The sequence below is a fragment of the Neomonachus schauinslandi genome, chromosome 6 (assembly GCF_002201575.2).
Source record: "Neomonachus schauinslandi chromosome 6, ASM220157v2, whole genome shotgun sequence".
Lineage (NCBI taxonomy): Eukaryota > Metazoa > Chordata > Mammalia > Carnivora > Phocidae > Neomonachus > Neomonachus schauinslandi.
Window position 1 is genome coordinate 56,564,615 of NC_058408.1, and position 15,273 is coordinate 56,579,887.

The window sequence follows — 15,273 nt, forward strand, 5'->3', positions numbered from 1 at the left end:
ACAAAAGGTGAGAACCAGGGGAATGAGGGAGAGTAAAAATAGAGTGAGTTTGGGAACAGTGTCTGTAAGGTTCAAGGCTCTGCTCCATGCTTGCAGTCATAGAGCTCTTTGCTTATAATGTTGATGCAGAGTAAGCAACAAAAATATGGGCTTCCTGTGAACGTGGCAGATTCTATGTCCCCCATGTTCTTCTAGGAGAGGCCGAATGATCACGTATCTGTATGTTATACTAGGAAAGAGTTGTATAAAAATCCAGCAGTTTATAAAAAGTCATTTAGAGATCTCTGGAAATAAACAGAAGTTTCATGTGCATCAAGTCACAGTTAAATTGTAGCATTCATACAACACCATATTTTACAGGTTCAAATCAATATTAACAAGATTATGGCTGTCTAGTTATTTCAGAAAAGTCTTAAGAATTCTAATGGAAATAATTGCTAATTCTATTTTACTATGTTTACTAAAGAGGATTGGTTGTGGGATAGAGTAGTCATCTACTGTAAAGGATGCGTGTTTTGCTAAGTCATGTTCCTTAGTATCTCATAGCATTTCATTTCTTAAACTCCTCCATTCTTTCTCAAGTTTATTTTGCTTCACATGATTACATAGTCTTCAAAAAATGAAAATTATAAACCCATCTAGACTACAGCCAAGAATAACTTCTTTGGTTTATAACTTAGTGACCAGAAATTTGCCACAATTCTTGACACTTCTGTTTTTATAGTACTTTAGACTTGGACAGGTAATTTTATTTTCTCTCCCTCAAGGTCTTTCAGATTTAAGTGGTAGAGAAAAAGGAAAATAATTCTCAATTCAATGTGATTATAGCTTTTATTATACTTGAAAATATTTTTTGTTGCTCAGAATTAAAATATTAACCCAAATTAAATGTATTCTTAACTCTCCTTTAGTCAAATTCCAGCAGTGTCTGCAGCCAACCAAAGGCAGAGAACACTTGATGGAGGAAGTTGGAATGGAAGGAGACACTGGGTTATTGTCATTAAAATATTCTATTTTTGGAAATTTTATGAAACCATATTTTCACATAAACACATTATTGGGGCCCCTCTGTGGGCCCTAGAAGGAGCCTGTGCAGGTGAGAAGCCCTGAAATGTGAGCTTCATTTAGCTTCATGATAAATCTTTTTTTGCTTGAACCTCTCTGTCCCATTTCTCCCCTTCCTGTAGAGCAAAACTCTTTGAAATCATGCCTGTTGTCTCTTCTTTCTCTCATTTTGTTTAGGATCCACCATTCCATCAAACTGCTGTTAAAACAGTGGTTCTCAGTCCTCATTGTATTTGACCTGTCAACAGCACGTGACACAGTGGACATGACCTTCCCCTGGTTTCTGGGATGCAACTCCCTCTGGATTCTCTCTCTATATCTCACTAGTCACTCCTGGGTCTTGTTTGCTGGTTCTTCCTCTTCTTCCTGACAGCTAAATGTTGGACCACCCTCAGGCTTACTTCTCTGATCTTCTTTTTCCCTCCTCATCTACATTCCCTTCCTGTGTGTCTTCATCCAGTCCCACGGCTTTATTTTTTTTTTTAAGATTTTATTTATTTATTTAATTTATTTATTTATTTGAGAGAGAGAGAGAATACGAGCAGGGAGAGGGAGAAGCAGACTCCCTGCTGAGCAGGGAGCCTGACACACGGGGCTCAACCCCAAGACACCGGGATCATGACCTGAGCCGAAGGCAGACACTTAACCGACTGAGCCACCCAGGTGCCCTAAGTCCCATGGCTTTATAAACCATGTATACACTGATCACTCTCAAATTTATATTCTTCAACATACGATGGGGTCACATCCCAATAAACTGATCATTAAGTTGAAAGTATAACTCGAAAATGCATTTAATACACTTAACCCACTGAACATCATCGCTTAACCTAGCCTACCGTAAGCATGCTCAGAACACTTACATTAGCCTGCAGTTGGGCACAGTCATCTAACACAAAGCCTGTTTTATAATAAAGTGTCCTTTTTTTTAATATATATTTATTTTGAGAGAGAATGAGAGAGAGCATGAGAGGGGGGAGGGTCAGAGGGGGAAGCAGACTCCCCGCCAAGCAGGGAGCCCGATGTGGGACTCGATCCCGGGACTCCAGGACCATGACCCGAGCCGAAGGCAGTCGCTTAACCAACTGAGCCACCCAGACTCCCCAATACATGCCCTCTTTAATACCCATCACCAGGCTAACCCATCCCCCCACCCCCCTCCCCTCTAGAACCCTCAGTTTGTTTCTCAGAGTCCATAGTTTCTCATGGTTCGTCTCCCCCTCCGATTTACCCCCCTTCATTCTTCCCTTCCTGCTATCTTCTTCTTCTTTTTTTTTTTTAACATACAATGTATTATTTGTTTCAGAGGTATAGGTCTGTGATTCATCAGTCTTACACAAGTCACGGCGCTCACCATTGCACATACCCTCCCCAATGTCTATCACCCAGCCACCCCATCCCCCCCACCCCCCACCACTTCAGCAACCCTCAGTTTGTTTCCTGAGATTAAGAATTCCTCATATCAGTGAGATCATATGATACATGTCTCTCTTAAAATTTGATTACTATTGGGCGCCTGGGTGGCTCAGTTGGTTAAGCGACTGCCTTTGGCGCAGGTCATCATCCTGGAGTCCCGGGATCGAGTCCCACATCAGGCTCCCTGCTCAGCAGGGAGTCTCCTTCTCCCTCTGACCCTCTTCCCTCTCATGCTCTCTGTCTCTCATTCTCTCTTGCAAATAAATAAAATCTTTAAAAAAAATTAAAAAAATTGATTACTGTTAAGAGGAGGATTTAAGTCTCTTGATAAAGTAGTGATTGTTGGATGATAACAAAAATTTGAGAACCATTCCCTCAGGTGACCTAGCAATGTTGGGAACAGTGAGATGGTCAACAGACCACTAAAGGGTGGTATTGACGGTTCTTTACAGCCTTGCCCTACCCGATTTTCCAGCTTTGCTTCCCTGTACCATCCCACACTATTCCAGAACACATCTGCACTGTTGACATTCTCTAACAGCCTCCGCTTCTATATATTTGCACAGTCCCTGTGCCTAGAATACTCTCACCCCCATTTCTACCTCTGATATTCAACTTACTCATCAAGATTAGTTCAAGTGCCACTTTTTATAGGCAGCCTTCCCTACTGTTTTTACACAACCGCATATACACTCAGGTATGTATGGTGGTCATTTGTATGTATATATACACTTTAATCTCTTTGAGGCAGGAACATGTTTTGTCCATTGTTTGTCTCTTAGTACCTAACACAATACCCTATAGAAGTTTACTGAATTGATTGTTTAAAATGGAGGTTTCTAAGTTTTTTCTAAGGTTTATATCTTTAGTGATAGGAACTCATGGAACAAATTTCTTTGGGAGATATGGTTTAGATTGCATGTATTCAAAGCTACTGACTAAAGAAAACTCTGGCTTTATTACTGATAAACCTGTGATGTATAGGAATAAAATATATACTGGTGAAGCTCTTAATATATGTCAACCCATCACTGCTGGTTTGATTTCATAGCCTGCCAAATTGTCTGCTTTGTACAAATATCAACACTTTAAAAAAGAACCCTGTGTCAGGTTGTAACAGGTATCCCTGTAAGAAGGGCAATGGAGACTGCCTCTAGAGGTAGGAGTTGCTGGAGTTCAATTCTCCCTTGGAAATTTCCTCCTTAGGTCAGAGGTAATGATGATTTACAAACCATCTGAAGGCTGAGCTTGTGGGTGGATTAATGAAGAAAAACAAAGGAAAAGCCTAGAACCAAAAGTGAGATTACATAGCCCCAGACTGGGAAAAAATATTTACAAATCATATATTTGATAAAAGACTTATACCTAGAATACATAAAGAATCCTTACAATTCAATAATAAAACAAGTAACCCAATTTAAAAATGGGCCAAATACTTGAATAGACATGTCACCAAAGACATACTAATGGTGAATAGATATATGAAAAGTGCCTAATATCATTAGTCATTAGGGAAATGAAAATTAATGCCAAATGAGATACCACTATGCACCCTTGAGGAAGTTATAATTTTAAAAAGCAGAAAATACCAAGTACTGTCAAGGATGTAGATGGACTGGAATTCTCATATGTTACTGAAACCTGCCTGGGATTCTCTCTCTCTTTTTCCCTTTTCCCTTCCTGCTCAGGCTTGCAAGGCTTACATGCTCTCTCTCCCTCTAAAAAAAAAAAGGGAACAAAATACTGATGCATCCTACACAATGGGTGAACTTCAATAACATATACTGAGAGAAATGTAACATAGAACAGCCACTTTTGAAAACACATTGGTAGTTTCTTAAAAATTACATACAATCCAACAATTCCACTTAGAAATCTAACCGAGAAAAATGAAAAGTGTCCACACAAAGACTTGAACAAAAATTTTCATAGCAACATTATGACAGTTAAAAGTAGAACCAACACAAATGTTCATCAACTGGGAAGTGGATAAAAAAAATCTGGTATTATCTATACAATGAATACTATTCTGTGATAAAAAGGAACAAAATAGGGGCACCTGGGTGGCTCAGTCCATTAAGCATCCAACTCTTGATTTCGGCTCAGGTCATGATCTCAGGGTGGTGAGATCAAGCCCCACTTTGAGCTCTGTGCTAGGCGTGGAACCTGCCTAGGATTCTCTCTCTCCCTTCCCTTTTCCCTTCCTCCTCAGGCTCACAAGGCTCACATGCTCTCTCTCCCTCTAAAAAAAAAAAAAAAAGGAACAAAATACTGATGCATCCTACACAATGGATGAACTTCAATAACATTATGTTAAGTGATAGGGGCCAGATACAGAAGACTACATATTGTCAGAAAGTAGAATGTTCGTTGTCAGGGGCTGGAGAGGAGGGAAAATAAGGAGTTAATGTTTAATGAATACGAAGTTTCAGTGTGGGAAGATGGAAAATTTCTGTAGATAGAGGGGGAAAGTACCCACTGTGAAATATGACTACAGCCTTTTCCAAAACAAAGGCCTACTCTTCAGGAAAAAAGACAGTAACAGAGCCTTATCTTATGTGGGAGATGTGCATTTCCTCAATTCCAGCTCCCTCTAGGCTTTCTTTCTCACCTAAATGCAATGAAGGAGGAGGCTAACAAACACGTGTCAGGTCACAGATCAGGGACAGAGGCCTACTAAAAGATTGAGATTTAATCATAAGATTATACAATGACGCTCTTCTTCCATACCTTACCACCATACCAATAGGTCTCTAGTATAATAACACTGAATTACAACTGAAGGAGTGGCAAGACACAGAGTCTCTCTGAAATGGAGTTCTTATGGAAGCCCAAAGTCTAGAGACAGAAAAAGAAGAACACTAGAGGAATTTGAACCAATGCACCTGCAGCTACAGAAAACATTCAACATGGCCCATCATCTGGCCAGATTAATATAAGTCTCACACTAAAGTCCTATTTACTTCATGATACATCATATCCAGCTTTCAACAACAACAAGAAAGTTTATAAGTCATGCTAAAAGGCAAGAAAAAAGACACTCTAAAGAGACAAAGCATCACAACCAGAGTCAGGTCAACACAAATATTAGATGATCAGAATGGGAATTTAACTATGGTCAATATGTTTAAGGGCTCTTGTGGAAAGTTTAAGAAAACATGCATGAACAGAGATATGGAAACTCTAAGAAATAATCAAAAGGAAATGCTAGAGGTCAAAGGTACTGTAACAGAAATGAAGACTGCCTTTGGCAGGATCATCAGTACACTTGACATGGCAGAAGAAAAAACAAGTAATCTTGAATATCAGTCAATGGAAACTTCCAAAAATGAAGTGCAAAAAGAAAAAAGAATTTAAAAAAGAACAGGGCATCCAAGAACTGTGAGACAAAAGGTGTAACGTACATATAATTGAGATACCAAAAGGAAAAGAAGGAGATAATGGAGCAGAAGAAATATTTAAAGTAATAATGTCCCAAGAACTTTCCAAAATTAATGACTGACAGTAAACCACAAATCCAGAATGCCCAGAAAATATCAAGCAGGATAAATATATAAAAAAAAACTCTACTTAGCATGTCATGTTGAAACTCCAGAAAACCAAAAACAACCTTGAAAATCTTGAAAGAAGCCAGAGATGGGAAAAACTTACCTGTAGAGGAACAAGGAGAAGAATTACAGCAGACTCTTACCAGAAACCATGCAAAGAAAAGGAGAATGGAGTGAAATGTTTAAAGTGTTGAAAAAAAAAAACCCCACCAACCTAGAATTCTATATTCAGCAAAATTACCCTTCACTCGTGACTTTCTCAGAAAAAGAAAACCTGAGAGAATTCACTGCAAGCAAGAAATGTTATATTGTTCTGCCCTGCAAGAAATGTTAAAAGAAGTTTTTCAGGGAGAAGGGAAATGATACAGTTCAGAAACTTGGATCTACATAAGGGAAGAATGTCAGAGAAGGAATAAATGAATTAAAATAAAATCTTTTGTTCTCATTCTTAATTTATTAAAAACTAAACTTTAGACTGCATAAAGTAATAATAGAAACAATATATTGGGTGATTATAGCATATGTTTAAGTGAAATTAATGAAAGTGATGTCGGAAGGGTCAGGAGGAAAGAACCAGGAATACTCTATTACAAGGTACTTGCACTACATGAAATTAGCTTTAGATTTAGTTAAAAATATACATTGTAAACTCTAGGGCAACCACTAATATTTTTTATTAAAGAAATATGATGATTGCTATCCTAAGAGAAGAGATAAAATAGGTAATATAAAATTATCAGTTAAAATCAGAGAAGGCAGAAAAAGAGGGAGAAGAAAGTAATGAAGAATAAATGCAATGGATTGAAAACAGTTAAAAACATGGTAGATACTAATATAGTTATATCAATAATCACTTTAAATATAAGTGGTCTAGGGGCGCCTGGGTGGCTCAGTTGGTTAAGTGACTGCCTTCGGCTCAGGTCATGATCCTGGAGTCCCGGGATCGAGTCCCGCATCGGGCTCCCTGCTCGGCAGGGAGTCTGCTTCTCCCTCTGACCCTCCTCCCTCTCATGCTCTCTGTCTCTCATTCTCTCTGTCTCAAATAAATAAATAAAATCTTTAAAAAAAATAAAAATAAATAAATAAATATAAGTGGTCTAAATACAACAATTGAAGTACAGAGATTGTCAGAGTGACTAAAAACAAGACCCAACTATATATCATTTATAAGAAACCACTTTAACTATAAAAACACATATAGAGGGTACCTGGGTGGCTCATTTTCTTAAGTGTCTACCTTAGGCTCAGGTCAGGTTCTCAGGGACCTCGGATCAAACTCCATGTTGGGTTCCCTGCTCAGTGGAGAGTCTGCTTCTCCCTCTCCCTTTGCCCATCCCCCCAACTTGTGCTCTCTCTTTCATATAAATAAATAAAAATTTTTTAAAAAACACATATAGATTAGGGGCACCTGGGTGGCTCAAACAGTTGAGCACTGGACTCTTGATTTTGGTTTAGGTCATGATCTCAGGGTCATAAGATGGGGCCCATGTCGGGCTTCATGCTCAAAGGGGAGTCTGCTTTTCACTCTCTCTCTCTCTCCCTCTGCCCCCTCATGCTGTCTCTCTAAAATAAATAAATAAATCTTTAAAAAAACCACATATAGATTAAAAGCAAAGGTTAGAGAAAGATATGTTAATACTCATTAAAAGAAAGCTGAAATAGCAATATGATTTTAAAGAAGAATCAGAATAAGGACAATTATCAGAGATGAAGAGGGCATTACAATGATAAGGGGGGTCCATTTTCCAAGAAGACATAACAGTTCTTAGTATGTATGCACTTAACACAGAGCATCAAAATATGTAAGATGAAAACTGAGGACTAAAAGGAGAAACAGAAAAATCCACTACTATAGTTAAAGACCTCAGTATACTCTTTTAGTAGTTAATAGATCAAAACGGCAGAAAATCAGTAAGGATACAATCAACCTGAAAAACATTATTAATTTAATCTAATTGACATTTATAGACTGCTCCATCCAGTAACAGCAGAATACACATTCTTTTCAAACTTGAATAATCACCAAAATAGGCCACATTCTGGATTATAAAACACACCTTTACAAATTTGAAAGTATAGAAATCATACAAATTATATTTTCAGACTACAGTACAATTAAACTAGAAATAAATAACTGAAAGATAACTATAAAACCTCCAAATATTTGGAGATTGAACACCACACTTCTCAATAACATGTGTCAAAAAAGAAATCTCAAGAGAAATATGAAAATATTTTGAAATAAATGAAAATACAGCTTATCAAAATTCACAGGATGAGCAAAAGCTGTTTAGAGGGAAGTTTATAACATTAAATACATGTATTAGAAAAGATCTAAAATCAATAATCTAAGCTTCCACTTTAGGAACTAAAGAAGGGTAATTTAAACCTCAAGCAAGCAGAAGAAAAGAAATAATAAACATTAGAACAGAAATAAATGAAATGAAAACAAGAAATAAGTAGAGAAAATCAATGAAATCTAAACGTATTTCTTTAAAGACATCAATAAAATCAATAAACCCCTAGCCAGGTTAACTATGAAAAAAAGAGAAAAGATATAAATGACCAGTATCAACAATGAAAGAGGGATCATTACTACTGATCCCATGGACACTTAACAATAATAAAAAAGTAATATGAAAAGTTCTGGGCCTACAAATTTGATAACTTAGATGGAATGGACCAATAACTGAAAAACACAATCTGAATAGTCCATAACTATTAAAGAAATTGAACCACTAATCAACTGTCCAAAAAAGAAAGCACTAGGACTGGATGGTTTCAGTGGTAAATTCTACCAAATATTTAAGTTGGAAGTGATACCAATTCTCTACAATCTCTTCTGGAAAACAGAAGCAGAGGAAACACTTCCTAACTCGTTTTATGAGTTCAACATTACCATAATGCCCCAAACAAATGAAGACAAAAAAAAGAAAGAAAACTACATAGCAAGATCTCTCACGAACGTGGATGCAAAAATCCTCAACAAAATATTAGTGAACTGAATTTAACAATGTATAAAAAGAATTATACACCACAACTAAGTGAGATTTATTCAGATGTTTGCAAAGTGGCTCAATATTTAAAAATCAATCAATAGAATATATGCAAATACCAAATAATGTTATACAAGTGAAATTAATATCATTTATGTCAACTTAATAAAAAAATAAAATGAAATCTCTGACTTGGTAAAAAAATCAATGTAATCCATCCCATCAGTAGTCTAAAGAAAAATAATGTGATCATATCAATTGATGCCAAAGAAGCATACAACACAATTCAGTAGCTATTTATGATAAAAACTCTCGTAAACTTAGAGGAGAATGTTCCCAACTTGATAAAGAACATTTACAAAAAACCTATCCCTAATATCATACTTAATGGTGACAAATTAGGCATTTTCCTCCTAAGATCAAGACCAAGGAAGGCATGAATGATGGGGAGGAGTCAGCAATGCAAATATCTGGGGAGGAACATTCCAGATAGAGGCACTAGCAAAGATGGGAAAGAGCTTGACATGCTTGAGGAATTAGAGTACTTTGAGCATCATGCGTTAGCAAGATAGTGGCAGGAGGTGAGATTACAGGAATAAGAAGAGGCCCAATAATGCAGAATCTTGAAATTAAGGTAGGGGGTTTGGATTTTATTATAATAGCATTGGAAAGTTAGAGAGGGGTATGGTGTGACTTAAATTTTTAAGCGTGTTTTTGGTTGCTGACAGGAACTGTGGCAATCTGTGTTCTTGGGAGGCAGCTAATGCTAAATGTCCTCTCGCATATCCAGCTTTTGTAATGAGCTTTAACAAAATTGCCAACCCCAGAGAAGAAAGGTATGTAGCCACCACTGCTTTTGGATTGGCATTATAAGGCAGGAGGCATTCACCAGGCATAGGTGAAGAGAACAAAGTTGGAAAAGTTCAAAGCCCATTTTTTAAAGTCTGTGGTTTTGAATGTAGTTTTTCTACATTCGTATTCTCAAGAAAATATGAACAGACCCAAGGAATCTATGTCTTTGCTGTAAAAATGCTATTGAAAGCCAGGTCTCTCTCATCACTTACTTCCTACTTAAAACCCTACCTGAGAAATTATTTTAAAAATTAATGCCAGGGCAACGTGTTTTTCCTGAGGAACACGTGTGATTTTTTTTCTTTCTGATAAGAGCTAGATAAAATATACTTTATTTCCTTTTTTACACTGGCTGCTTAAAATTTAAACTCAGCTACAGAAACTGACTCTTAGCATTAGCACATTGGCATTCTTATCTCTATCCACCACCCATTATGTTTAGGATGTTACCAAAAGCAGCTTCAAATCTGGTGGGGTGACAACGTTCACAGTGAAGAATATAAGTGAATACAGAGGACTATGGAGACTTAACTCAAAAGCATTTTTATGACAACCAAGTGAATGGAAGTGCATTTCCTTACATATATGAGTCAGTGGTTCTTTGCTCTCACACAGCACAGAAGCAGAAAACAGGCTCATTGTTATCGCTACTCATCAACACTATGTGTATACCTTAATTAGACCCTTTGCAGTTTAGCTTCCTTATTTTTATTATTTTTTTGCTTTTCATGTTAAATATGTATGTCTGGAAGTCAAGGAAGTGAAACTTCTATAATACTGCGCTGAAAAGAGCAAGACTTATAACCGACTTAGAGAATGGCACTTATGTTCAAACATAGGTGGGTACACAGTTTCAAAGAGTAATCACTTATTAGGCAATGAAACACCACTTATAAACAGAGGGTTTTCCTGTTAGTGATTTAAAAAAGTAAATTCTATTTGTTGCTTTTATCAAAAGCCAACCTCTGATTCATTTTCTTTTCCATGATGATTTATTGCTGTCAAATCCTTTCTCCAGTTCAGGGTTGATGGCAGGATTCCAAGTCACATACTGAGTAAGCTGGAGCCTCACAGCAGGAGATCCCTTGAAACTTTTGCCTTATGGGGGTTGGGCATACATCAAAAGTGCTGAACACATGAAAGTGCTGAACAAATCTGCTGAACAAATAACAATGATAGTGTAAATACTGTTTTTTAAAATTAGAGTGTTTTAAGGAATGTATTGCTGGCATACAAGCGAAAAGTGGGTTTGTCCTGCTGCTAAAGGTCACAAGCAAACTCAGGCCCTCCAGTTTTGAATGTGACACACTCATAATAGTAAGTTACAGAAAGTCTTGATTTTGGGGGAAAGTTGTTATATTTTCATTATAATTATATTTAGATAAGAGATATATCTGATATGTAATTATATGTATGTAATGTATATGGTATGATATATATGTCAAATCTGTATATAATTCTAATAAAAGTCTCAAATGTCACCTCAGGAAGGCTTAATTACTTTATGTAAAATTTCAACCCCGCTTTCAGAACCCACCCCTACATTTCTGATCCCCTCTTGCTTGTTCTATGTTTGTGTATCATTTATCACCTTCTAATACACAATAGGAATTACTTATTTAGTATGTTTCTTATTGTCTTCTCTCTACTGGAAGGTGAGCTCCATGAAGACAGTGAATCTCTAAAAAAAATATTCCCTACATTATCAAATAGTTTTTAACTTAAAAAAGATCTAGATGTTAATGTATCGATTTCAAATACATGTATGTTAAACATTATAATTATAAGCTGTTCTGCAAATGAGTAACATTAGGATGGAATGTAAAGGTAAAGAATTCAGAAAAATATCCCACTTACATATCTCTCCTCTTTCCCTTCCTTTCAACTGACCACATTCTAATTTCTGGGCTGGGAACTCAGAGATCTGAGCTTAGAATGAAGTAAGCCAAAGAACTGGGAGAGATTCTCCTACAAACCACTCACAATGAGCTCACAAACTTTGTAGTAGCTTTATATTTTTGCTTTCAAGCTTTTTGCACTTCCTTTTCTCTTTTTTTTGGAACTGGGTTCTAGATGGTTGAGGTAATTGAAACTCTGATTTCCAGGGAATGTAATAGTTCATTGATATATTCCAAGTATCTAGAACAGTGTCTGGCACATAGGTGCTCAATAATTTTTGTTGAATTATATTATGACTACACAGAATCTGAATATTGTCTGTGAAGTATATTACCTGGAACAGTTTTATAGGTGACATGTATGGTCATGTCTTCTTAATTCTTGACCCTTATTTAATCTCTTCTCTTTGGCTAATTAAGTTAAATATCGGCTTGTCAAAGCCTTCCTTCAAAATGTTCATTTATTTAAAGAGAGTTGCTCAATTTAATGCTACTCTCTTGCCCATGGTGTGTGCTTACTTACTTCTATGCATTGCATAATGACGAATCACAGAAAACTGGAGGAGTGCTATCCATTTCTGGGATCTTTTTTTCAGAATGCACATTTAAAATGTAAAGTTATAACTGTAGCAAATTAAAAATGTAAAGGGAAAACACATGGCACCAGTCACATATACAGTGATCTTTTATTTGTAGAATCCCAGTCTTTAATGAGTCATAAATTCCTAACACATTTCTACTGCCTATAACTAAAATACAGTTTTCATTGATATTTAACATTTTCAGACTTTAAGAAGCATAAAGCACATTTAAATGAAAGGCCCTGGATAGCAGTCAACTTCTTTTCTTTACCTGGCTCTTCCTAAATCATCCTGTTCCTACATTTCCTTAATTCTTCTCTCTTGTTCGGTCATCAAAAGCCTGAGGGCACTTATATCAGAGGGGAGAGGGAAGAGGATTTTATGTATTTATCCAGCTGTATTGAGATATAATTGACAAAAATTGTACATATTTAGGTTGCATGACATGATTTTTAATGTGTATAATGTGATGATTTTATATATATATATATATATATAGAGAGAGAGAGAGAGAGAGAGAGAGAGAGAAATGATTACCTCAATCAAGTTAAACATATCCATCACCTCATATAGTTAGTTACCTTTTTTTGGTGACAATACCTAAAATCTACTCTCTTAGCAAATTTCAAGTATACAATACAGTATTATTAAGCTACAGTTATCATGTCATACAGATCCCAAGAACTTATTCATCTTATAACTGAAAGTTTGTGCCCTTTGACCAATATCCCGCATTTCCCGCTCACCCTCCAGCCACTGGCAACCACTGTTCTCCTTTCTGGTTCCATGAGTTCAACTTTGTTAGATTCCACATATAAGTGAGATCATACAGAATTTTCTTTCTATGTCTGGCTTATTTCATTCAGCATATCTTCTAGGTTCATCCATGTTGTCATAAATGGCAGAATTTCTTTCTTTTTGTGGTTGAATAATATTCCATCATACATATGTGATATATCTATATCTATATATATCAATTTTCCTTATTCATTTACCCATTGATGAACTCTTATATTGTTTCTGTGTCTTGGATATTATGAATAATGCTGTAGTGAACATAGGAGTGCAGATATCTTTTTGAGATACTGATTTCATTTCCTTTGGGTATATTTCTATACATGGTTTTGCTTGGTTATATGGTAGTTCTATTTTTAATTTTTTGAGGAGCCTCCATACTGTTTTCCATAGTGGCTGCACCAGTTTTCATTTCCACCAACAGTGTACAAGGATTTCTTTTTCTCCACATCTTCACCAACACTTATAACATCTTGCCTTTTTGATAATAACCATTCTAAGAGATGTGAGGTTTTGCACTGATCATTAGTGATGTTGAGTACCGTTTCTTATACCTATTGACCACTGTATGTCTTTGGAATAATGTCTATTTACTTTGCCTATTTTTAAATTGGATTATTTATTATTATTTTTGCTATTGAGTTGTATGACTTCCTTTTATATTTTGGGTATTAACCTCTTATCAGATATGTAGTTTGCAGATATTTTCTTCCATTCCACAGGTTGCCTTTTCATTTTGTTGATGGTTTCCTTTGCTGTGCAGAAGTTTTTAGTTTAATTTTTTTTTAGTTTAACTTTTTAATTTCTGCTTGCATTGCCTATGCTTTTGGTGTTATACCCAAAAAATCATTGCCAAGACCAATCTCAAAGAGCTTATCCACTATGTTTTCTTCCAGGAATTTTACAGTTGTAGGTCTTACACTTAAGTTTTCAATCCACTTCAAGTTAATTTTTGTATATGATGTGAGATGAGGGTCCAATTTTATTCTTTTGTATGTAGATATCCAGTTTACCTAAAGCCTTTTATTGAAGAGATAATCCTTTCCCCATTGTGTATTCTTGGCCTCACGGTCAAAGATTGGTTGACCATGTAGCATGGATTTATATCTGGGCTCTCCATTCTGTTCCATCGATGTGTGTGTCTGTTTTTGTGCCAGCACCATACTGTTTCAATTACAATAGCTTTCCTAATTATTAAATTCACTTAGCCAACTTGTAGTACATCATTAGTTTCAGATGTAGTGTTCAATAATTTATCAGTTCCATATAACACCCAGTGCTCATCACATCATGTGCCCTCCTTATTGCCCACCACCCAAATACCCCTTCCCCCCACCTACCTCCCCTCCAGCAACGCTGTTTGTTTCCTATACTGAAGAGTCTCTGATGGTTTGTCTCCCTCTCTGATGACTTGCATTCTGTTTTTCCTCCCTTCCCCTATAGTCCTCTGCCCTGTTTCTTATTTTCCACATATGATAATTGTCTTTCTCTGATTGACTTATTTTGCTCAGCATAATACCTCCAGTTTCATCCAGTTGATGTAAATGGTAAGTATTCATCCTTTCTGATGGCTGAGTAATATTCCATTGTGTATATATATATACATATATATATGCATATATATATACCACATCTTTATCCATTCATCTGTCATTGGACACCTTGGCTCTTTCTACAGTTTGGCTACTGTGGACATTGCTGCTATGAACATTGGGGTGCAGGTGCCCCTTTGGATCACTACATTTGTATCTTTGGGGTAAACACCCAGTAGTGCAATTGCTGGGTCCTAGGGTAGTTCTATTTTTAACTTCTTGAGGAACCTCCGTACTGCATTCCCAAATGACTGCACCAGCTTGTATTTCCACCAACAGTGTAAGACACTTCCCCTTTATCCGCATCCCCACCAACATTTGTTGTTTACTGACTTGTTAATTTTAGCCATTCTGATTGGTGTGAGGTGATATCTCATTGTGGTTTTGATTTGTATTTCCCTGATGCCAAGTGATGTGGAGCATTTTTTCATTTGTCTGTTGGTCATTTGTATGTCTTCTTTGGAGAAATGTCTGTTCACATCTGCCCATTTCTTAGCTGGATTATTTGTTTTTGGGGTATTGAGTTTGAT